This window comes from Mobula birostris, chromosome 13 (assembly GCF_030028105.1).
Source record: "Mobula birostris isolate sMobBir1 chromosome 13, sMobBir1.hap1, whole genome shotgun sequence".
NCBI classification, from domain to species: Eukaryota; Metazoa; Chordata; class Chondrichthyes; order Myliobatiformes; family Myliobatidae; genus Mobula; species Mobula birostris.
In genome coordinates this window covers 76,657,633-76,684,196 of record NC_092382.1, presented here as the reverse complement: position 1 = coordinate 76,684,196, position 26,564 = coordinate 76,657,633, and the positions used below count along the sequence as shown (strand labels likewise).

General features: G+C 41.9%; 1 long non-coding RNA gene across 1 annotated transcript; it reads left to right on the top strand.

Annotated features, from left to right (window-relative positions):
• The first annotated feature begins 11,450 nt into the window (after positions 1–11,450).
• LOC140207018 (uncharacterized) lies at positions 11,451–23,478 on the top strand. Its single transcript, XR_011888458.1, has 5 exons — positions 11,451–11,528; positions 19,204–19,518; positions 21,327–21,644; positions 21,724–21,798; positions 23,242–23,478. It is a non-coding gene; the product is annotated as an uncharacterized lncRNA (long non-coding RNA).
• Positions 23,479–26,564: the final 3,086 nt, after the last annotated feature.

Here is a 26,564-nt window from a genome sequence, read left to right as displayed (position 1 = left end):
TTATTAAGGGACTGGACACGCTGGATGCAGGAAACATGTTCCCGCTGATGGGTGAGTCCAAAACCAGAGGCCACAGTTTAAGAAGAAGGGGTAGGCCATTTAGAACGGAGTTGAGAAAAAAATAAAAACTTTTTCACCCAGAGAGTGGTGGGTATACTGAATGCTCTGTCCCAGAAGGCTGTGGAGGCCAAGTCTCTGGATGCTTTCAAGAAAGAGATGGATAGAGCTCTTAAAGATAGCGGTCAAAGGTTATGGGGATAAGGTAGGCACTGGATACTGATCGTGGTTGATCAGCCATGATCACAGTGAATGGCGGTGCTGGGTCGAAGGACCGCATGGCCTACTCCTGCACCTGTTGTCTATTGTCTATTGTCTATTGTCAGTTCTGGTCGCCTCACTATAGGAAGGATGTGGAAACATTGGAAAGGGTACAGAGAAGATTTACGAGGATGCTGCCTGGTTTAGAGAGTATGGATTATGATCAGAGAATAAATGGGCTAGGCCTTTACTCTTTGGAGCGAAGGAGGATGAGAGGAGACATGATAGAGGTATACAAGATATTAAGAGGAATAGCTAGAGTGGACAGCCAGCGCCTCTTCCCCAGGGCACCACTGCTCAATACAAGAGGACATGGCTTTTAGGTAAGGGGTGGAAAGTTCAAGGGGGATATTAGAGAAAGGTTGTTTACTCAGAGAGTGGTCGGTGCGTGGAATGCACTGCCTGAGTCAGTGGTGGAGGCAGATACACTAGTGAAATTTGAGAGATGACTGGACAGGTATATGGAGGAATTTAAGGTGGGCGGGGGGGGGGTGTATATGGGAGGCGGGGTTTGATTGTCGGCACAACCCTGTGGGCTGAAGGGCCTGTAATGTGCTGTACTATTCTATGAAACTGAGATTTTAGTAAAGCTGAACAAGAGAATTGACGAGGCAACGCGGTAAATGCTTCCTCCATGAAATTTATGGAAGCTTGGTCCACAAAATTAACTCACGTGGTATTGCTGTTGGGGTAGCTATTTCAATACTAAACTTTATTGTTGATAGGACACAGAGAGTCATACTGAGGTATTGTTTTTGTCTTTCAGTTTTGCGATCGAGGAAAATCATTTTCCTTGCTTCTATCGTATCGGTTGAAGAATTGTGTTGCAATCCAAATATAATGATTAATAGGTCTGTCGATGACATCAAATTACTGATGCATTGGCTTGTTAAGAATATTGCCTGCAGTTACGGCTGGAATTAGATCAAATGGTAATGTGCGGAAAGGAATGCCTTTAAGAATTTAACGCAGATTCATGGTGTTATATGTTACGAAATTAAAAGAGATCCGAACAGAAAGGATTATTATCTTGATCTTGAGGTCTTTTGCTGAGCATAGAGAGCCCGGGGTGAGTACTTTGCTTCCCGGCAATGGCATGCCAATCAAAATTGGTAGAGGATATTTGCATCATTGGCCAAGGATTCGAGCGTGATTCTGTTGAGCTAAGGCTGTACGCTATCTTTATGCCAATGTGCATTTAAAATTTTATGCAATTATAATCGACGTGATACGTGAATGCTAATATTATTCTTGACAGGGTGTAGAAAAGCGTCGGAATGATATTGCACGGACAGCTGGAGATCTGTGAACAATAGATAAAACTATTTTTCACTAAAGCAGACTGAGATGTTACCTTTTAGCGTATATAAAAATAATGACTCGTTGCATAGACAAGGAGTTCGGCAGCTGGTTAACTGCCGTGCATTGTCTGTCCGAAAATCAGCACCTTTCTGCTGCCGAATCTGCTCGGGAGGAACGAGGCAACACACTTTTACAATCCTAAGTCAACGAGTTGTTTTTTATGTCCTCCTCACACTGTGAAACGGGGACACTTCTTGTTCCCTTATTAGGGAGAGAGCGAGCCTGTGATATGACACATTATCGGGTGCACGTCGTTTTTGGGATACTGCAAGTCTGGGTCTTAATTGATAGTTTGCTGCACGCTTGACTGGTCGGCAGAGGTTGCTGTTGTTTTTTTGTTGGTGAGTGAGGGTTATCGCTGCGTTGCAGCAGCTTGTGCGTGGGAGGGGGAGCTGGATGTGTTTCGGAGTTCAAACGTTTTAACTGCTACTCATACTTTGGGGCACTCCTCTGTTTTCGTCGGAGTTTGCGAAGAAAAAAATAATTTCATGATACATATTGTTTTCATTTCTGTGACATTAAAATTACCCATTAAGGTAACGGAAATCTAAAGTCTCCAACAGAAACGCTGCAGGAACTAAGCACATGGTCTGTGCGTTCATGCAAATGAGTAAACGATTCGGCGAGCCCTTCATGGAAGAGTATGGAAAGGGCAGTCACCTGAGTGGAAAGATGGGAGGTGGTGAGGAAACACAGCTAGAAGTTGATAGGTGAGAGCAAGTGGGTGGGGAAACTATAGAGATGCATAGAAGGAATCTGACATGAAAGGGAAGTGTCACTTCAGAGAAATGGAAGTTTTTCGGCTCAATATCACAAATGACCTGACTTGGTCCAAACAAGCAGAGTCTACTGCCAAGAAGGGTCACCACCGTCTTTACTTCCTGAAAAAAAGCTAAATAAATTTGGCCTGTCCTCTAAACCCTTCACTAATTTTTATACATGCACAGTAGAAAGCATTCTTCTGGGGTGCATCACAACCTGGTATGCAAGTTGTCCTGTCCAAGACCGAAAGAAGCTGCATAAGATCGTGAACATGGTGCAGCACATCACACAAACCAATCTTCTGTCCTCGGAGTCACTTTACACCGCACGCTGTCGGAGCAGTGCTGCCAGGATAATCAAGGACACGACCCACCCAGCCAACACACTTTTCGTCCCTCTTCCCTCCGGGGGAAGGCTCAGGAGCTCGAAGACTCGTACGGTCAGATTTGGGAACAGCTTCTTTCAAACTGTGATAAGACTGCTGAACGGATCCTGACCCGGATCTGGGCCGTACCCGCCAAATATCCGGACCTGCCTCTCGGGTTTTCTGCACTACCTTACTTTGCCTTTTCGATTTATTATCTATAATTTATTGTTTTATTGTATTTTCTATCGATTTGGACTCCAGGAGCATGAAGGGCAGAAACACATATCGCTGTGATGATTGTACGCTCTGGTATCAGTTGTTTGGCGAAAATAAAGTAAAGTAAAGAAAGAGGAGGGATAGCAAGGGACGCGCTAGGTAGGTGAGAAGCCATAAGAGGCTAGAATGGGGAATTGAAGACGAGGGGAGGGGAAGCGACGTTTTTTAACTCAAAGGAGAAATCCATATTTACCTTCGGCATAAAATCTACAAGATCGGCAGACAAGGTTTTGTTACTTCACCCCGAATGTGTCCACATCGTGGCACAAATGGACCGTCATGTTGCAATGGGAATTGGAATTAAATTGTTGGCCTATCGGGAAGTTCTGCTTGTGAGGCAGAAAAATGAGCTGCACATTGACGAGGTCTCACTGATGTAGCGGAGGCAGCAGAGAAACAATAGTTACAATAGACGACCATAGCATTTCGTAGGTGAAATGTTACCTTACCTGGAAGGACTCGTTGCAGCCTTTAATGGAGGGGAGGAAGGAGGTGAATGAACAAGTGTTGAATTTTGGCTGCTTGCAGGGATAAATGCCCAGAGAAAGATTAGAGGGGAGGGATAACTTGATAAGGGAGCTACGGGGGGAGCGATGTCTGTGGAAAGAGCCGTGTACATACTTAGGACAGGAGGCATAAAAATTAATTTAGTGCTAGGGGCCCTTTAGAGATGGAAGAAGTTACGAAAATCATATGTTGGATATGAAGCCTCAGCGCTACCTGATTCCATCGGTAGACAGCAGAATCACGGCATTTTTTTCCAAGGTAAGGGCCACTGTATATATATAGAACCCACGTATAAGATGACAGAGGGACTGGTAAAAATGTACAGATGGACGAAGTACGAGAATCTTTTGGAATGGCGCTTTTATAGAATAGGTTGAGGAAAATGGAATAAATGTAAACAAATTGACAAAATTCGCCAACCATTATTTCTTTGAATAACAGTGCAGTCGGATAAACAGGCGATTCTTCTTCCCGTCAAATGCAGAACAATGGAGAAGGAGGAGAAGATGGCGGCGTGACACAGCTTGCGCGGCCGCTCCGGTGAATGATATCTGTAATCTGTCAAGTAGGGTGCCGTGCACAATCCTTATTTGATGGAGACAGACGTGAGAGAGCGGAGGAACATCTGGAGAAAATTCCGAAATGTCTTCTTCGCTGCCGCTGCTACTGTGTGATCCAGAATCTCCGGAGGGGAAGGCCCCGAGTCATCGGCTTTGCTTATTGCTCGGCGGCCGGGACGGGGTCCAAGCTCTGGGCAGAGATGGTGCTCGGTGCTCGGCGTCGAAGGGCTGATCGGAGTCTCGAAATTTTCGGACGGACGCAGAGTCGGCTGTGGTCAGGTGCTTCCAACGCGCCAACAGTTGTCGGTGCCTGTAGGTTTCTGGCAGGGAGAGTTTCTCCCTTTTTCCGCCTGCTATCGGGGACTATTGGGAGTCGATAGGAAATGTGAGACTTTTTTTTTACCGTTCCCATGGTCTGCTCTTTATCAAATTATGTTATTGTTTTGCACTGCTGTAACTATATGTTATAATTATGTGGTCTTGTTAGTGTTAGTCTTTGGTTTGTCTGTTTTTTTTTGTGATATCACTCTGGAGGAACATTGTATCAATTCTTAATGCATGCATTTCCAAATGACAATAAACGAGGACAGTGTGTCCTCATAATCTAATGCAATAATCTAATCTAATCTAATGCAGTCAGTCTTGACTTAACTTAATTACCGTGTTTGCATTTATCACCTTTGTAGAATTCTAAATAAGAAATATTGAAAGTGGACTGCTATTTTTTAGCCATAGTCTCTTCGTCGAAAATCTTGACTTAATTTCATCAGATTTATTTCATGCTTGAAGTATTTGTCATCTATATATAATGATTACTTCATTTTTTTTCTATACACGTTTTTCAGTGAATACTTGGCTCCACCATAGCGTGAAGATGGGGAAGTAAAAGTATTTCTTTTAATTCATTTTCCCTGTATTCCCTTTGAGAAAAATGAATGATGCTTTTGGAATTTCGATGCAAACGTCACCGTATCTGGAATTAAAGATGATAATGATGATGATGATGATGATAATAATAGTAATAGCAACAATGTTCTTACTTTTTCCCCTGAATTATAATAATATTTCATGCCTTTGGTATCATGCCATAAGAAAGATAATATAATTTCCTCTGGTTAAAAGAGGATATAAAAATAATAGGAATAAACGTGTTAAGAATCTATTATCTGGCATTAATTAACCACCAAAGAGAGAAAGTAATTTTGATACTCAGTTCCGATATCCCATTATGAAATTTGGACGTGGAAAACAATGTCATCTGTTTGAGAACCAATTGGGACTTTATATACAATGAAAGCAAGAGGAGTTCGCTGCATATTGCTCAAATGTTCTTTTTGCTAACTGTGCTTCATATCTTCCTCAGACCACCGAGTTCCAAGATTGGTGTCCGGAAATGATGACTGCTCTGGAAGACTGGAAGTGCAGTTTGGAGAAACCTGGAACACGGTGTGTGATCTGCACTGGGATATGAATGATGCCAGCGTGGTGTGCCGACAGCTTCAATGCGGAGTCGCTGTTGCTGTGCGGGGAGGAGCTTATTTTGGAGAAGGAACAGGAGATGTATGGACTAATGCCTCTGAATGTCAGGGTAATGAGTCGAGGCTGTGGGACTGTCCATTTTCTTCAGGAGCTCATCGTTGCACCCATGAGAATGATGTCAGTGTGATCTGCTCTGGTGAGTACCTAGGATCCAGGTATTTCTTTTCGACATTTTTCCCATTAGCGGTTTGCAAATTCCATCAGCAGAGTACTTTTTCATATGATTTTCATCTGACATTGACGGACAGATTAAGAGGGTGATATTGCTGGAAGAATAAAATAACGATTGACTTCAATTTGGGTTTCAACGAAAGAAATTAACATATTTGAAGATTTCAATAAGTTGAAACAAAAATCACCAACAAAAGCGTAGCATGCAGCGTTATTATAAATTAAACAATCATTTTTGCAGTAGAAAATATATAAAAAATGAAAAATGGTGTTTCCTTGAGAAATTGAGTGTGAAGTACATGCCGGAAATTTTCTCAGCACTCCTTTCAAATTATATCATACACTTTAACGTGAAAATTAATAATTCGAAGAAATTTAATGATACTGAATTTTGTCATGTGCCTAAATACAGACATAAAACTGATTAAACGTTAAAATGCGCAGCAGGCTTTGTAGCTATATAATGGCTATCTCGATTAACAAAAAGCAATCAAATATTGTTTATTTCCGTACTGATACTTTGATGGATTATTGAATATTGCCCGAAACATTTCTCCTTTCTTCTTTAAGGAAACACACAGATGAATTGGTGCGGAACTGTAGATGAATACAAACCATTGTTTTTGCAGCACAACTTCCAAGCATGTATTTGCACCAGTATAGAATATACATGATTATAGCGAGATAACTTGTTGCAATAGCGTCGGAATTTACTGCTACAAATTTAGCCATAACGATTGTAAAAATGACAAAAACCCCCGCAGATGAGTAAATAAAATATCAACTATATAGCTGTTAGTTGAACGACAGATGGCTTGTGAATTCCCCATAGTTTATAATCATCAGTGTACACTTTGTTGGCCCTAACGTGAATAACAGCTTGAAAGTTGCTTATGAACTTAAGAAATGAGTCGTCAGTGAAGGAGACAAACAGAATTTAAAGAATTGAAAATACACTTGGACTAAGATGTTAACTGTCCTGTGCTGTCACCAGTGGGATCATCAGTTGATCTGCCACCTGTCTTCCGGAGTCTCGGCCCGCTTATGATCAAGACTCCCTCGAGGTGGTGGGCCAGCAGTGCTAAAGCACCACCTCTCACTGGTGAGCTTAAAAACTTGGCAAACAACAGGAATTCTGCAGATGCTGGAAATTCAAGCAACACACATCAAAGTTGCTGGTGGACGCAGCAGGCCAGGCAGCATATCTAGGAAGAGGTACAGTCGACGTTTCAGGCCGAGACCCTTCGTCAGGACTAACTGAAGGTAGAGTTAGTAAGAGATTTGAAAGTGGGAGGGGGAGGGGGCGATCCAAAATGATAGGAGAAGACAGGAGGGGGAGGGATGGAGCCAAGAGCTGGACAGGTGATTGGCAAAGAGGATACGAGAGGATTATACACACATTCTTTCTCTCACTCTCCTTTTTCTCCTCTGTCCCTCTGGCTATACCCCTTGCCCATTCTCTGGGTCCACCCCCACCACCTTGTCTTTCTTCCCGGACCTCCTGTCCCATGATCCTCTCGTATCCCCTTTGCCAATCAGCTGTCCAACTCTTGGCTCCATCCCTCCCTCTCCTGTCTTCTCCTATCATTTTGGATAACCCCTTCCCCCTCCCACTTTCAAATCTCTTACTCACTCTTCCTTCAGTTAGTCCTGACGAAGGGTCTCGGCCTGAAACGTCGACTGTACCTCTTCCTAGTGATGCTGCCTGGCCTGCTGCGTTTACCAGCAACTTTGATGTGTGTTGCTTAAAAACTTGGCATCTGCCTCTATCAGAGTTGTTCCATCCAACAGATAGTCTACTCTTCGGGTGCCTACGTAACTTACCGAAGGGTTTGCAAAAGATGTATAACATATAACCATATAACCATACAACAATTACAGCAGGGAAACAGGCCAGCTCGGCCCTTCTAGTCCGTGCCAAACTCTTACTCTCACCTAGTCCCACCGACCTGCACTCAGCCCGTAACCCTCCATTCCTTTCCTGTCCATATAGCTGTCCAATTTAACTTTAAATGACATCATCGAATCTGCCTCAACCACTTCTGCTGGAAGCTCGTTCCAAACAGCTAGCACTCTCTGAGTAAAGAAGTTCCCCCTCATGTTGCACCTAAACTTTTGTCCTTTAACTCTCAACTCATGTCCTCTTGTTACAATCTCCCCCACTCTCAATGGAAAAAAGCCTATCAACGTCAACTCTATCTATCGCTCTCATAATTTTAAATACCTCTCCCAAGTCCCCCTCAACTTTCTACGTTCCAAAGAATAAAAACCGACTGGAATAGATACGTTGTCCGACTGTCTGCCCCTCTGGACGTATTTGGTCCACTGACATGCTGATCCTGTCTCTGCTGCCTCAGCTACAGCCCTGCTGGTTGCCTTGATCTCTCTTCTAGTAAAGCCGAGCTCACGCAACCACTTCTGGAAAGTGAACGCAATAAAGCCACTACAACCTACTTCGAATGGATAGCATGAGACCTTCCCCGGTCTATCGCTGCACTCTGACATTAATTCTGCATACTTGGTTAACTTGTGCTCATGGGCTTCATCGATGTTGTTTTCACAGGGGGCTGTGAGTTCACCAATAACCACTTCTCCACTGGTGTCCGACCATGCGATTATATCTGGGCGCAATGTGGTGAAGGCTATTTGCCTCGGGAAATTGCCTTTCCCATCCAGGTCGGCATTGACACACCAGTCATTGGCTGAATAAAGTATGCTTGATCGTGGGCCTGCGCTGTACACCCTTGAGTTGGAGCCTTCTTTCACAAATGATATGCGGTGTTCTGTGCAGCATGGGGCATGAGATAAGTTGTGCTGCAGTACTCTCTGCTCAACCGCTTCTGTTGCAACTTTGAGAACGTTATTATGTCTCCAAGTGTACATGGCGCAGGAAAGATTGACTCTGCATGCAATCAAAATACTTTGAAGTGTTCCCTTCTCGCCGCAAGCAGCGCATCTGTCTGTCTTATCTTCATACCAGGTGCTGAGGTTGGCAGGTGTTGGGAGCAGATCGTACGCTGCTCTGCACAGAACAGAAATGCGGAGCAGTTCCATCTGCCACAGAACTTTCCAGGATAGATGTCGTTGTTCAACACTTTCCCATCAGGTCCAAGCCCCCTGTTTGGCCAGGACTGCTGTTTTAGCTAACATCTTCTCCTCTTCTACCTCTCGTATATCTTGTGTTACAAGCTCACGGCGCTCCTCACCTGTAGAGGACAACCACCATTTGTGGGCTGTCCAGCCAATTCCCTGGCGGCCTAGCTGGGTAGCCCCAACCACCTCCTTGTCCTTCAATCTAGACTCTGCCTCATCAATTGCTGCATGGGCTGACAACTTCCTGCCTGATCTCACAACCGGCTGGGTGTTGTTGATGACAGGGTCTTTTGAGTCTCGAGGCATCATGAATATCTTATCTTGGATACCTTGAACTCTTCAACAAGGGATTACACTGGGATGGTAAGCTTTGTCTGGCTACTATGGATTGCAGAATTGGTGAGGTTGCTCGGTACGCTAAGCCACTTCTTCACATACTTGCTGATCTTCCATTCCATTGCATAACGATTGTAAACATGATAAAAACCTCAGCAGAAGAATAAATAAAACATCAACTATATAGCTGCTAGTTCAAAGACAGATGCCTTGTGAATTCCCCGTAATTTATAATCATCAGCGGACATTTTTAGGGGGCCTAACGTGAAGGACAGCTTGAAAGTTGCTTATGAACCTAAGAAATGAGTCGTCAGTGAAAGAAACAAACATGAAAATAGATAATGGAAAAGTGCAAAGAAAATATACATCACAAGCAAAGACTAACATCAATTTAATCGCCAATAACGAAACAGAAAATCGAAAATGCCCCGTCTGAGTGCACACTATCTGACTGCAGGAAGTATCCTCAAATATTACATGTAAATAGATAGATAGGTAGATAGATAGATAGATAGATAAATATGATGCATATGCATATCGTCCACTGAGTGGGCAAGAACAGCATGGGTGGAATATGGTGTTGGTATTTTCAACTTCGACAAAATGTAACATTTAGAGTGATGGGCATGAAACTGTGAACGATCAACAAAATCAGGAGTACTGTATAGAAATCAGGTAAGGAAACACTTTTTTACCTGCTCGGCCCAATGTTTGAAACAATAGCACTGATTTTGTTATAAACCTACAAAAACGCGAGGTTCCTGTCGTGGTGTATGCAGATTATTCACGACACTTAAAAATGAATTGGGAAAAAAAAATGATTGTGTGCCAATCAGATAAAAGATATACTGGTGTACATTGTGCCATACTCTTACTTTCGCGAAGCTCTGCCGAGCAGATGCTCTGGATAGCGGTCCGATCCTGTGCAAGTTCTTTTAATTAGTTTATGTTGAGATTAATTAACTGAATTCAATTATTAATAAAACAGGGAATTCTGTAGCACGACTCGTTGATGGGAACAGCAGATGTTCTGGCCGGGTGGAAATTCAGCACGGCGACCAGTGGGGAACACTTTGTGATGAGTACTTCAGCTTGGAAGATGCTGCCGTGGTCTGTGAACAGCTGCAGTGTGGTGCAGTAAAGGAAACTCCCAGAGATGCATACTTTGGCACAGGAAACGGGCCGGTGTGGAAGGATAACTACATTTGTTTGGGCAATGAGTCCCGACTAGCTGATTGCCAAGTCTCAGCGTGGAGTCAGATCAGCTGTTCGCATGGAAATGACGCCAGCCTGATCTGCACCGGTGAGCTGTTGAAACATTAGTCTGAATGAAACCCTTCTTTGGTCGAAAAGATATCCATAACAGAGACAAAAAAAAAAAAAGAAAAAAAGAACAATTGAATGCATCCAAAGTTTTCTGCAAAAATATGCCACAAATCTAAATTTTTTTGTGGCTACAGTCTGTGTTTGCAATTTGCACTGTTTTATTTTGGATACACAGACCTTGAGTACTACAGTGAATCAAACTAAAATTTGAGGAGAAATTATTGTAAAGTGCAGAGAATTATGTCAAATGGTGTTTCAGGATAGTAATTTTTGTACCATTTTAAAATCTGCAAAAATAAAGATGTAATGTTTGCAGGTGAGTTAAGTCATATTATAAACAGTTGAAAAAGAACAATGAATTATAATAAAACTTTAAATGGCTCTCTTTATGTTCGGCGAGCAAGAATAATGCCTGGGACCGCTACGTGTGTGTCTTTTTTTATCCTGCGGAGGGAGAAGAGATGTTAAGTGGCTTCTGGGGAGATTGCCTTGTAGGAAATTAGTGTATAAACTAATATTTGCCGCTAATAGCTGAAAGTATCTGGGATACATTGAGTAATTATTAACTGTTTTACACAATCTCATCCACATTGTAGATGAAATGTGGTCTCTGCGGCTGACCGAAGGGGGAAGCCGCTGCGACGGCCAGGTGGAGGTTTATGATAATGGCGGATGGAGCAGAATACAGGATAACTTTTGGACTATCAATGAGGCCAACGTCGTCTGTAAGCAACTGCGTTGCGGTGTGGCCACATCCTCCTACATCGCCTCGGGGTACAGAGGGAAAGAAGGGCCCGTGTGGGTGACCGACCTTCAGTGTGAAGGAAACGAATCTCATCTCCAAAATTGCAGGACATCCATATTCAATCGGTCTTCCTCTGACTTCATCGGCGTTGGCGTCCTGTGTTCAGGTGAATAGCATGGAAAAGTGGAAATTGTAATTTTTAATATCGTGTGGCTATTAATTATTTAGAGAGATAAATTTAGAAATACTGAGACTTGCAGGTATTTATATCTCCATTTCTCTCATCAAAACGGCGTTATCAATCATATCTCCTCTTGCAGGGCTTCCAATTTATTTCCCCAACCACAGCTCCTACGGCAGCTCCGCTCCTAAAACATACGAGCGAATTTATTGTAATCAATTAACCGACTAGCCAGTACAATGTGGGAAGGTGCATAGAAAACTGAACACGATGAATAAAAACGCATTTACCCGGGCAAAATGTGCAAAATTAATTCTGCTTCGCTGGAACTACGAATTTACTTCATAGGCTTTCAATGATTTATTCATAATTTAGGATATATACTGAAAGGGATCGTCCTGGCAGTTCGACAATTTTGCTATTGATTACAATTAAATACTGGGAGTTCTACCTGCCTTCTCCCTCTCTCTCTCTCTCTCGCTCTCTCTCTCTCTCTCCTCTCTCTCTCTCTCTCTCTCTCTCTCTCTCTCTCTCTCTCTCTCTCTCTCTCTCTCTCTCTGCTACCCCCCCCCCGCCCCTTGCTTATTCCCTCCGTATTATTGCTAGTCTCCTAGTTTATCCTTTTCAAAATCAGACTTCCATTCAGGTCTGAAAATATGATGATTTAAGTTAAAGCGATGGCACAATCAAGAGCCGCGGGGTACTGTTACAGCTTGGCCAGACCCCGCTTGGTCTATTCTGTTAAGTTCTGGTCACCATACTGCCGAGAAAATGCGGAAACTATCGACAGAGTGCAGAGGAGATTTACGAGGGTTTTGCCTGGATTGGAGACTGTGCCCTGTGAGAATAGGCTGCGTGAGCCCGGCTTTTTCTTCTTGGAGTGACGGGGGATGAGAGGTGACCTGATAGAGGTGTATACAAAGATTAAAGGAAATATATTTTGGGTCATTTGTTCGGAGTTAAATTGTACTACAACCGGGTATTGTTTTAAGGTTCTTTGGAAGTCGATACAGAGGGGGTGGAAGGGGTAAGTTTTTTACAGAGAGTGATGGATGCATGAAATGCACTGCCGGTGATGGATGCGGATAAAATAGGATCTTTTCAGAAACTCTTAGATAGGTACATTAAGTTTAGTAAAATAGAGTGCTATGTGTTAGGGCATTTATAGGCAGTTTATAGAGAAGGTTACATGCCAGGCACAACTGTTTTCTTCGTTCTGTGCTTTAAAAAGAGGAAATTGAGCATTTAGTTGAACAAGGAAGGGATTCTGGAGGGGGAATTTGAGAGAGGAAATTTGCAAAGAAGTGTAAAACGAGGCGATGGTACTGACGCCTGGCAGTATTTCTGATCGGAACCATTAGGGATAAGGACTCAAATAAATGTTCAAATAGAACGGAAATAATTATATTTTACTTCTAATATTTTTCGCTACATCTCTTAATGAAGTAGTTTGGTGATATTTTCGTCCGTGCACTAATACCATTTTTCATGTAATATTTTTTTTTTCTCTGCATCAGTATGTCTAGTCACCAGGAGTGTCGGAGAGAGATCGATTTTGTGATATTAATTCAAGATTAATTGTCTGTTATATTCTGTAGATTTTCTGGGAACAACATCATTTATAATAGAATCCAACACGTTCCAAACCACTGACGATCGGTAAACTAGACTATAATTCTCTTTCCTTTGCCTTCCTCCCTTCTCAGAGTGATACTTCCCGTCCTCCAGGACCATACCAAGGTAGATACTTTAGAGAGAAAATAGGTGCAGGAGTAGGCCATTCGGCCCTTCTAGTCGGCATCGCCATTCAGTATGATCATGGCTGATTAACCAACTCAGAAATGCTTTCTCTTCATACCTCCGATCCCTTTAGTGACAGGGGCCATATCTAACTCGCTCTCAAATATAGCCAATGAACTGGCCTCAACTGTTTCCTGTTTTAGAGAATTCCAGGGATTCACCACTCTCTGTGTGAAGAAGTTTTTCCTCATCTCCGTCCTAAAAGGCTTCCCCTTTATCCTCAAACTGTGACCACTCGTTCTGGACTTCCCCAATATCGGGAACAATCTTCCTGCATCTAGCCTGTCCAATCCCTTAGAATTTTATACGTTTCAATAAGATCCCCCCTCAATCTTCTAAATTCCAACGAGTATAAACCTAGTTCATCCAGCCTTTCATCATATGAAAGTCCTGCCATCCCAGGAATCAATCTGGTGAACCTTCTTTGTACTCCCTCTATGGCAAGATTGTCTTTCCTCAGATTAGGGGACCAAAACTGCACACAATACTCCAGGTGTGGTCTCACCAAGGCCTTGTACAACTCCAGTAGTACCTCCCTGCTCCTGTACTCGAGTCCTCTCGCTATAAATGCCAGTGTACCATTCGCCTTTTTCACCGCCTGTTGTACCTGCATGCCCACTTTCAATGACTGGTGTACAATACACCCAGGTCTCATTGCACCTCCCCTTTTCCTAATCGGCCACCATTCAGATAATAATCTGTTTTCCTGTTCTTGCCACCAAAGTGGATAACCTCACATTTATCCACATTAAATTGCATCTGCCATGAATTTGCCCACTCACCTAACTTATCCAAGTCACCCTGCAACCTCTTAGCATCCTCCTCACAGCTAACACTGCCGCCCAGCTTCGCGTCATCCACAAACTTGGAGATGCTGCATTTAATTCCATCGTCTAAATTATTGATATATATATATATATATATATATATGTATATGTATATATATAAGATGAAGTGAATCTTGAAAGGACAGGACCAAAGGATCTGTTATCTCTTCTGAAACCAGTCTCCGAATTCCGGGATTTAGTCCATTTGGTCCAGGTGACTTCAGACGTTTGAGTTTGCCAAGCATTTTTCCTTTGAAATAACACTCTCTCCTGCGAACTGATATTCACAGGTTACTAGCTCACAGCTGCTGCCTTCACAGTGCACCCCAGATGCAAAGTACATATTAAGCTCATCTGCCAATTTTTATCTCAAATTCCCACCTCATCAGTGTCATTTTCCCGTGGTCTAATACGAGCGTTCAGCTCCCTTTCCCTCTTCATACAACTGAAAAAAACACGGTATCCATTTTTTTCATATTATTGGCTAGTCTGCGCTCATATTTCAAGCTTTTTTGGGTGCCTTTTGTTGGAATTTAAGAGTTCCCAATCATCCAATTTCCGACTCAATTTTTCTACTTCATATACCATTTCCTTGGCTTTTATGCAGTCCATAACTTCTTTTTGCCAGACACAGTTGCCTACTCCTGCCAATTGAGTATTTCTTCCTTTGTGTGATATATCTATCCTGGCTGTCCTGCCCTGAAATTTCAGCCTTTTCTCATCTGCTGTCATCGCCGCCAGAACATTCCTCCGATCCATCTGCGCAATTCTTAATTTGTCGTTCGTGTAATTTATATATCCGGATGCATAACTGAGGAAAACTGTCGTTGCATGACCAGACCGGATTTCGGTAAATCTGATTTCTTGGTCGCCCTTATCGTACCTGCAGACGAGCAGACAAGCTCTATATATTTGGACAGCAAAGGGGACGTCGGGGAAGACAAAAGCGACGGGTATCGGATGCTTCTCTTCGGAGGACTGAGCAGAGTTGAAGAACATATCTATGTATCTGAATGAAAACACCGAGGTTCTCACATACTTCATATAATTAATTATAGACGAGTGTGGACGTACAGAATCACTCAGAATCTTTCGCAAAACGAAAAATTAGATGAAACATGAGATTCGCAATCTGGCGAGGACCAGAAAAGAGGCATACAAGACCGGTGAACAAGAAAGTTACAGGTGGCTGTGGTACTTTATGCAGGAAGAAATGTAAAAGGTGAAGGGGATTTCCACACTAAGCATGAACCATAGAAACATAGAAACATAGAAAAGCTACAGCATAATAACAGCTGCTTCGTCCCACAAAGCAGTGCTGAAAATGTCTTTACCCTAGAAATTACCTTGAGTTACCTATAGCCCTCTATTTTCCTGAGCTTCATGTACCTGTCTCGGTGTCTCTTAAAAGGCCCTATCTTATTCGTCATCACCACCGTCGCCGGCAGCCGATTCCAAACACTCACCACTCTCTGCGTTAAAAAAAAACAAAAAACCATTTACCCATGTCATCTCCTCTGTAACTAGCCCAGGCAACATCCTTGTAAGTCTCCTCTGCACCCTTTCTATGCTTTTCACATGTTTCCTGTAGTGAGGCGACCAGAACTGAGCACAGTACTTCAAGAGGGGTCTGACCAGGTTCCTATATAGCCACAACATTACCTGTCGGCTCCCAAACTCAGTCTTACGATTTATGAAGGCCAATGCACCGTAATCTTACTTAACCACAGAGTCAAACTGCCCAGCACCCTGATTGTCTAATGGACTCGGACCCCAAGATCCCTCTGATACTCGGCCCTGCCGATAGTCTTACCATTAATACTTTATTCTGCTATTGTATTCGAACTACCTAACAAAATGAACCATCTTACATTTATCTAAGTTGAACTCTATCTGCCACTTCTCAGCCCAGTTTTACATCCTATCAATGTACCGCTGTAACCTCTGACAACCCCCCACACTATCCACAACACTCCCAACCTTTGTGTCATCAGCAATATTACTAACCCATCCCTCCACTTCCTCATTCACAGCATTTATAAGATTCACGAAGAGTAGGGGTCCAACAGATCCCTGAGGCACCCCGCTGGTCACTGAATCCACAAAGCAATGTTCCCTTGGATCCCCTGTCTCCTTATTTTCTCATTAAACCTTTCATCGTGTACTTTTTTAAATGCCTTGCTGAAATCCATGAAGCAAGCTCGACCATTTTGGACGGGTTTGCACAGTGTAAAATCAAGCGACGTAGTGGGAAAAAGCTTCGCTTCCAGATGGGTTCAATCCACTTTATGCCCGCTTTGACTGTCAAAACATGGGCGAGCCATCAAGTATTCCCGGAGCCCCCGATAATTCTGTGATTCAAGACTGTGAGGCTGACATGCAATTAGCGTTCATGAGGGTAAACTCACCAAAAGCATACGGCCCAGAAGGGATGGCTGGCCAACCAGTTCAGAACTGAGCTGATCAACTGCCTATCGTGCTCTTTCGCATCTTGCTTCGGCAGTCTGATGTGGCCACCAACTTCAAGTATACTTCACATACTGGTTTCTTAGGAGAACCTGATGATCTGCCTGAATAACTATCTGTCAGTTACAATGGCAGCAACAATGAGGAAGTGTTTTAAGAATTTGCTAATGGGACATATCAACTTCTGCCTCAGAGGAGAGTTGTCCGGCCCAAATTTTCCTACCGGAGCAATAGGTCCACTAAAGAGGTCATCTCACTGGCTCTTCATACTATCCAGGATCATCTGGACAGCAAAGATACACACATTGCAGGGTTGTTTCTTCACTGCAGCTCAGCATAAAATGCCACCATCCCCTTAAAACTGATCAAAAACTCGAAGTCTGTACCTCAATAACTACTTATACAATTGCATCCTGGACTGCAGATCCGGGCAATATGTTCCGAATGGCAACAACATCTACTCCAAAATTTCCATCAGCACAGGTTCTCCAAATGGTTGCGAGCACAGCTCCGTGTTTCCTTCGCGTTACACTGTATGACAAAGTACAGCACCTCTGCCATACTCAGATTTGCTGACGACACCACTGACAAAGTTGATGACACAATAGCATTTTGAAGGGATATTAAACATCCTGAGGAGCGGTGTCACAGCACCAACCACTTTCTCAAAGTCAGCATGACAAAGAGGAGGTATTGAGTTCAGGTGGAGGAAACCACCGGTCCATGAGTCAGGCCTCAGCGGCGCATCAGATGAGGAGAGGGTCAGCAATTTCAATTACCTGACGACCTGTCCTAGACTCAACACAGAACTGCAATTATAGCGAAAGCACAGCGGAGTCCAGAGATTCTTAGGAGATTTGTGTATCGGACTGCAAAGCGTTCCAGCGTGTGGTCAAAACTGCCCAGCGGATTATCGGCACGCAATTGCTCACTGTTGAGAACATCTGCAATGAACGCTGCCTGGGCAGGGCGAAAAACATTATCAAGGATGCATCTCACCCCAACCATGGACTTATCGCTCTCCTCCCAACCGGCAGGCGCTACAGGAGCCTCCGCTCCCGCACCAGCAGGCACAGGAAGAGCTTCTTCCCTGAGGCTGTGACACTGCTGAACCTCTCATCACGGCGCTAAGCAGTATTGAATCCATATTGTACTGTCTCAGTACTTTTATATTTGTGTGCTGTAGCAATTATTTTACTCGCAGTTATTTTGTAAATAACACTATTCTTTGCATTTCAGGTCAGATGCTGAGTGCATTTCATTGGCTTTGTATCTGTACTCGGCACAATGACAATAAAATTGAAACTAATCTAATCTAATCTAGTTTCGAGGATTCGGCATGGTATTTATTCTGAATTTTGGTGAACACAACCCAGAGCCATCAAACGGTCTTCTTATGAAAAGACATTCTAGTGAACCTCCTTTGACGCCCTCCTTGTTCAGCAGATCCAATCTAAGATAAGGGGCCCAAAATTGCACTGATTACTACTTGTGAGGTCTCACCAGTGCTTCACATAGTCCCAAAATTACATCCATTACACTTGTCTTGTTATCCACCGGCTCACACCAGTAAACTGTCGTCTGGAGAATCCTGCACAGGGGCTCCCAAGCCCTTCTGCGCTTCTTTTCTTTTTGTATTTTCTCTCCAGTTAGGAAACAGTCAAACCTTTCTTTTTTTTTCTACCAAAGTGCATGAGCATCCACTACCCAAAACTGTATTGCATCTGTCATTTTTGTCCACTCTCCTAAACTATATTTGTGTTTCTGTGTCCTATCACCTCCACAAATCTGACTGTCCCTCCAGCTACCTTCATATTGTCTGCAAACCTCTGAGCAAATTCATCAACACAATCATCCAAATCATTGACACATAACGTAAAATGAATTGGTCCAATCACAGACCACTAAAAACACCACGTGTCACCGGCGGCCAACGGGAGAAGGTTCCCTTCATTCCCGATCTTTGCCTACTGCCAATCAGCGACTGCTCTGTCCATCCTAGAATATTTCCTTTAATACCACGGGCTCTAACTCGTTAAGCAGCCACATGTGCGGCAGGTTGACGATGGCCGTTTGAAGATCCAAGTACCGCAAAATCAACCGCTTCTCCTCTGTCGATCCTACTTATTATTTCTTCAAATAATTCCAACAGATTTGTCAGGCAAGTACATTTGTCAGACATGTGTTTGTCTTCTGCCTTCTCATTAATAATAGATCCCGGTATATTTCCAAACACTGAGATCAGGCTAACTAGTTTCCTCGTTTGTGCGAAAGGCAGGAAAATGGAATAGCAGCAGATGTGGGAAAACGTCCAACTACCAGCCTCTGAGTTCCGTCCTTAATGATAGAAGCAACTCTGCGTTTCTTCATATGTTGTATTCATCCAAACTTTTACATTTTATACTTGGATTTCAAACATTTTCAAGTTCTGGAATAATTGTTACATCATGGCACAGCTCTTTTTAAGAGCCATAATAATAATCTCAGAATCATCTTTAGAAACGAGAAGCCGGTGATGTTTCTACTTTCCAATGTATTGATTTACTTTCCATATTACTGTTCGATAGGCCACTTGCAGTTACGACTCTCCGGAAGTGAAGATCCATGTGCTGGTCAGCTAGAGGTTTATTACCGTGGATCTTGGGGCATGGTTTGTGACGACTCCTGGGATCTGGTCGACGCTAACGTGGTCTGCAGACAACTGGGTTGTGGATATGCTTTGGAGTATAAAACTCACGGTTACTGCGGAAGACGCCCTCCCCCAGTTTGGTTAGATGAAGTGAGATGCTCGGGTAATGAAACATTTCTCTGGGAATGTCCATCAGCACCATGGGCCGAACATGACTGCAGTCAAAAAGAAGCTGTGACATTGACATGCTCTGGTAAAGAACATTTCAATTTTCTTTAAATTTACTTTTCTTTGTCTGTGCAGCACGCCATGACTACGGAGATGTAATAAATAATGTAAAACTGGACAGGAGCCGATTGGGCCAGAATCAACTGTCTAAATGTTGATAATGCGTGGAGCACACGTACGCAGAAACATTAAACTTATTCCCTATGTATCTGGAATGTTTATATTTCCCATTACTAATGTCATAACATTAATCATCCTGATTTCAGTATTGATTCTGCCTAATAATTCTTCTGCCGTCGCTCAAGTGCTTCCCCGTTTTCTTTACTCAAGCGAGGCAAATAAATAATCTCCAGTCTATGTATCGGTGTAGTTTGATGGTTGACTGACTGTTCACCAACTCGTTACACTACTCGAGGAGCTGTGAAAAAAAAAATACTGCTAGGCGTTTTTACAAAAGATAGATTCAAATATTGATCCAAATTCCTTCGACCCGTAGCAAAGTGTTTCAGACTAAAATATGCAAGCGATTCTTAAATACCCGATGTCATGATGAAATTCAATTACTTAGCAAAGCAGTAGTAAGTTGCTGTGAACATGCGAGTAAGCAGGGCCATCTAGTGACTAGAAATAACATAGCAGTCCAAATCAGGAGAGACAGAATAATACAATTTATCAAATCGGATCGATGGAAATTCCGTATAATAAAATCCCCCCCAAAAAAGATTCAAAAACATAGCATTCTTTTTCAATTCCCATTATTTCTTTTTCCCCATGTTTCTTTACCTCTCCTTCTCACTTACTGAATTAATTGGGAAAAAAGTCAGGAGTAAAATAATATCTGTAAACAAAATCAACTAAAAGAGCCAACGGTAGAAATTTGATACCGAGACTAGAAGGCTGTAGTGTGTCCAGAGAAGACGAATATTCTATTGAGTTGTATTGTCGCAGGAAGGAATAAAAGACAGATAACACAATCAGAGTAGCTGTGGCTAAATGAAGTGGCAAAAAGCCAGAAGCTAATGTGAGGTCAGCTTTTCCGAATTCAAAACACAGGTGATTTGCATGCGATTAAATAGTGTAGGTGATTACATTAGAATCTCCGAAGATAATGCCTGGAATATATATATTATATATATATATATATATATATACACACACAAATAAATCCTAAAATCAGTTTCAAACACTCTTATCGAATCGGGGGATAGAATAAATGAAAATAATATAGTAATTTCGCCGCCACCTTTATTTCATCACAGTCTGTTACTAGTCTGGATTTAGTAGGTGCGGTCTTAAGAATGAGGTACTGAGGGGCAGTCAAGACATTTAACCACGTTTTTTTTTTGCCCTGAAGAGCAAGTGACGGTTTCTGTCGGTCAACATATTTCCAATGTCTCAATTCATACTTTTCGTTAAGGACAGAGGATGGACAGATTTTCCCTGCTCTTCATACTTCTTCCTTAAATGAATTCAAATATTTACCATTCTCAATTGTTGGTGAATCCGATAAGATTCCAGTATCAGACGCTCGATCTTCTATTCCTCAATTTTCCGTCACTAACCCGTACCCTCCTTTCAGTAATTCAGCACAATATATCACTCCGTGCTTCCTGGGTTCGTTTAATTTTGCTAATCAATAACTTCCTACTGAATGTGCTCATTTTATTTTTTTATCTTTGTTCTACACACACACACACACACACACACACACACACACACACACGCACACACACACACACACGGCTAATTTCTGTTGCAGAAGTAGAAAAAAACGCGTTTCCCATTGTATGCTAATTTTGCGACAACTTTTGTCTTCAAATACATCCTTATCAGAGCACAAAAAGTTGCGCCTGCAGGACGGAGGTAGTCGATGCAAAGGACGAATTGAAGTGTGGTACAACAGGACCTGGGGAACAGTCTGTTCCACGAACCTTTATGGCAAGTCTGCAGAAGTGATTTGCAAACAAATGAAATGTGGACCAATGAATAATATTTATCCTGGCTCATATCAATTTGGAAAGGGACGTGGACCTATATGGTTGGATGAGATTGAATGTACTTCACACGAATCGACCCTTTGGCAGTGTCAGTCGCAACCGTGGGGAAAACACCAGTGTGACCATACTGAGGATGCAGGAGTTGCTTGCGAAGGTAAATAAGACAGTCTTATATCTATTTACGTTTTACATATTTATGTATAAATTCGTCAAAATATTTATTTTGTCAACAGAAACCAATATGACGGAAGGAATCACTGAAAGAGGCTGCTTGCAAGAAAACGCATTCTCCTCTTTCCCTTTAAAAGGTGACGAATTCGAAAACTTCTTTGCTGAAATCAGAAAACCTTGTATTAATGCCGCTATCAGAAAAATAAATTTCGTTCCTCTTGCCCTCTACGAAATTGGGCGCGCATTGACCAGAATCCTGGTTTCCCACGACTCTGTTGAGCACTGCCAAAGGGGAGTGAATTGTGACGAATTCCATGTCCAGACAGAAGATAGAGGGAATTAATTGGAATTCATCGGGAACATTTGTTATCAGGCAAGATTATAAATGATATGCAGGAATTGTCTTCTGACCAGCTGGACGGACTTGGGAATCGGTATTACCTTGGAAGGAGGGAAGTGAACGAGGGAAAGTATGGAGATAGTCAAAGGCGAGAGACATTGTTGATTTGGATAAAACAAATGAAGTAAATATATGTAAACCGCAGGATACATAAAGACGGTCGGGTTATTGGGCAATATAGAAAGATGAATAAAGGCTACGATCAATAGATAAAAGATATCTATTTCGTTGGAAATATGAGAAAATGAGAGAGCAAGGCAATCTGTATTACATAACCAAAATAACACAAGTGGTTAACTAGAGAGAACATAGGACGACGTATATATAACGCCCACAATTTATGGTTGGAGTTGAAAGATGTGCATGAGCTGTATTCGAGTGTTTTTTGTTTCGCCGGTATGAACTGAAGACAAAAAACAAACTGGCTGACAGTGAAATTGGTTTTGTCCTTCATCATGTCTTTCAGCATTTCATGATGAAGTATGAGTTGAAGAGCAAGGTCTGTGACGTAATGCCTTCATTAATCGGACACTAGTGATAAGAATAAAATATGTTGCCTGTTCGATCAACAATGAATGGACTTCATAAACTATTTGTGGATATGAAAAGCAATGATTTCATATCATTTATATTTCCATTTGTCGCATTTCAAGAAGCATGTGGGGTTTATAAAAGAGATTTACTCAGAGTCTGCCTGCATAAGAAGGAATGGAAACACTTGGGGCTCATTCTGCACCTAAAATGAGTCCTAATAGATACGTATCATTAGGTGAGACAGGCCAGGTAGAGAGTCTAAACCATTGTAAAAAAAAAAAATCAAATATTAATGGACGTATTTAAGGTGACAGATGACGGCTTAAATGAAGTAGTAGAGGAAAACCTTTATTGGTAAATTGAGAATGATATTGCTTGGAGCAGGTTTTGAGGAGTGATAATAGAAATATTTACAGTTATCGTGATTAAAAGGCTTTCAGCTGGAGTAGGCAAGTGTAAGTATTTGAGCGATATCGATTATGTGAGGCAGAAGAGAGGTGGTATAATTTGGCAGTGTTGTATAAAGAAATGGTGGGCCGAGGTGCCTGCCCTTGCGTTCTATAATTAGTTCTATTTTCTCTCTGACGAACTTCTGATTCCCAGACTAATTATTAAATAAATCTCAATTTTATTGTTTCATACCTAGATGTTCCATTGCGTCTTGTTAACGGCAATCACAACTGCTCCGGAAAGCTTGAGGTCTGGTTTAATGACAGCTGGGGCACGGTGTGTGACGACTCTTGGGATCTGGCTGATGCCAATGTCGTCTGCAGACAGCTAAGGTGTGGCCTTGCTCTCTGGGCTCCAGAAGATGTTAAAATGACCCAGGCAGCCGGTCCTGTCTGGCTTGATGAAGTCAAATGCACGGGAAGTGAATCTTTTCTGTCCAGCTGTCGTTCCTCATCATTTGGTCAACATGACTGTGATCACAAAGAAGATGTCATCGTTCTTTGTTCTGGTATGCTCTATGCTTTGACTGACATTTCCAATTTCCCTCCAAATGATTTGTTAATTTCGGAATGAGAAATATCCAATATAAACACCAATAGAGATGCGTTTTCTGAAACTTCTTTGCAATATGTACACAGGTTCCGGAGTGACTCCTACTGAACGCAACAATTCAGGTATGGATTTTGACGCTTACATTTTGCATCTATGCTGCAGATATCAAGAATTGATTATTCGTATTTCCTAATTGCTGAGTTCACAATGGATACTTTAGAAACTGTATGGGATCCTAATCGTCTTCTCAAATATTTTAAGCAGGAATATGCAGAATTGTTAAAAACATGATCTCCACTCCCGGTCAGACATTTTCTGTGAATCAACTAGTTGCTCGTCCAATACTCTTGAGAAAGTTTTGGTGTTTGCAGATACTAAATATTAAAGTTCAAAGGAAATTTGTTACCAAATATCCATATATCGTCATATACTGCCTTGAGATTCATTTTCTTACGGCATTCACTGTACATGTATAGAAACGCAACAGAATCTTTAAAGAACTACTCAGAAACAAGCGCGGAAAAATAACAAATAGCAAAAAGCAACTAAGTACGCAAATGCAAAATCAGAAAAAAATGTCAACAAGTTGATCAGTAAAAATTAATGCTGAGAACAAGAGTTATGTAACCCTTGAAAGAAATTATAGGTTGTGGAATCAGTTTACCACTGGAATAATTGAAGTTATGCACCCTATCAGGAGCATGGTGGTTGAGAGGTAATAATTATTTCTGAGCCCAGTTGTGAGGACCCAAGGCTCCGGTACATCGCATCAGTGAGAAGCGAGCATGGTCTGATGATTATTTAGTTATCCTGCGAAGGCGCTGCATATAATGTGTGCTCAACGGCAATAGAGTTGAATAATATGTCGGACCCGAAATAGTATTCGAGATTTGGTGACGATTTGTAACAGTGCAAGTGCTCAGTCTTATTTTTGGACCCTGCATGCACCCGTGCAGGAAGAAATAGTAAGGGTATAAGATCCCATTTCCTCAGTATTGCTCTGCCTTCATAAAGACCAATCTCGCTATGTGGGCCTGGCGTATAAGTGCATAATTGGAATGAAAATAATTCCGCAGCTGCTGGTTACAAACAGAGTGTCAGTGATAATAATCGGCAGCTTTCCAATATTTTCTGAATTCATTGAGTGTACACTTAACCGTGCACCATTGCTAGCTAAATCTCTCTGTGCTGATTAGAGGCGGTTAACAAGAAATGCAAGGATAAGTACGATGAAATATTTTTTTTTCCTGGAAATGTTTTCTTATAATTAAACTCACCTTCCTTCTTGTTGTTTCAATCCAGCAATGTGCGGGGAAATGGAATTTGAACACGACGTTACTTGGGGTGTTTATCCTGATCTGATACCAGGTGGAGGAGAGAAGGTTTACTGTGCTGGGAAATACTTTTGACATATCAGGCTTTATTGTGAAATAGTCTTTGTGTCTCCGCTCCGCTCTTTCTGTCTTGAAATACATAGGGATATAACTTTTAAAAATCGTGATAACTGAATGTATGATTAAGTTCATTAAAGATCGCTCAAAATTTCGTTGCATTGGATGTATAGTGTTTGTTTCGTGTTTATCGAAATACATGTTTTTATTTTTCGTTTTAAGATTTTGGAAACTGGACCCCATCCATCATGGTCACTGTCTGCATAACCCTTGGATCTGTATTCATCATTGAGTTATTGATACTGGTGACGATAGCAAGGAGACGGTCAGCAATCAGTGGTGAGGGCCAATCTTCACATCGACGTTTTATTGTGACGTTTTCAGTTTTTTTGGGGTTTCCCAAAACATGATCTTTGTGCAAACATGACTAAACTTAAATATGTTTTCATCGCTTTTGTTGGGAATTTATTTGCCTTCCGTGGGACATTTGTAATGGTGGTTTTCACTGGCCCTTAGTGATCGTGGAGTTATGATAAATTTTCATTATGTAGTAATGGAAAATGGTTAAATCTGATTTGTTAAGTGGCTACCTTACTGTGTATCTCACTGTAATACATCCATGCTCTGAACACCTGGAAGTATAAATTTCAAGAATCTGCTCTGTATCCTCGAATATTCTGATTCGGTTCTCCCAATCGAAGTAAGAGGAGGCATTTTCCCCATTCTTCATCATCTTATCATTTCATCATTCCATATTCACGATGCTGTTATATTTCTTCAACACAGCCAGGCTTTCTCTGTCATGTTCTGGAGTGACCTCTAAATTTCCATCCTGTCTTCATCCACTACCATTAATGATGGCATTCGCATCTATCTAATCATAATATTAAACTTGTCATCGATTCAAATGTGATGTGTATTCACTATTAAACAATAATCGGAAATATGCTCATTATTCCGTACCCTTCTTTTCATCTTTCTGATGCCAAACTTATTCGGTTGATTGGCCAGAGGCATCATCCACACATCGGTTGATTCAACGATCACGTTCACTAACTCTTCACCTTGACTAAGATCATTTTAATTAATTTTAGTTTAAGCATAATGTTCATGTACAAATTCGTTTATGCTGATGTTCATCCCCACTCTCTCTTTATTAGATGCACTAATGAGTGGCTATGGATCACCTGTTGACTTTTACCAAGCAATTTACGAGGAAATTGAGAATATTCCACCATTCAAGAAATTTACTGAGATGCAAGGTTCAGGTGTGTAGTATGACACGGAATCCGCTATGCACAAATTGATACCGTCTCAATTCATCCAATATTGGTAACAAAATCAAGCAATAATAATAAAACACACACACACACACACACACACACACACATGGCTGTATAGGAACTTCAGAAATGAAATTGTAACAAGAAAAATAATAGTGTGATGTCATACAATAAACACAAGAGATTCTGCGGATGCTGAAAATCTTGAGCAAAGCACACAATGTTCTACTGGAACTCAGCAGATCAAGGTGCACCTATGGTGGAGAATGAACTGTCAACGTTTCGAACCAAAA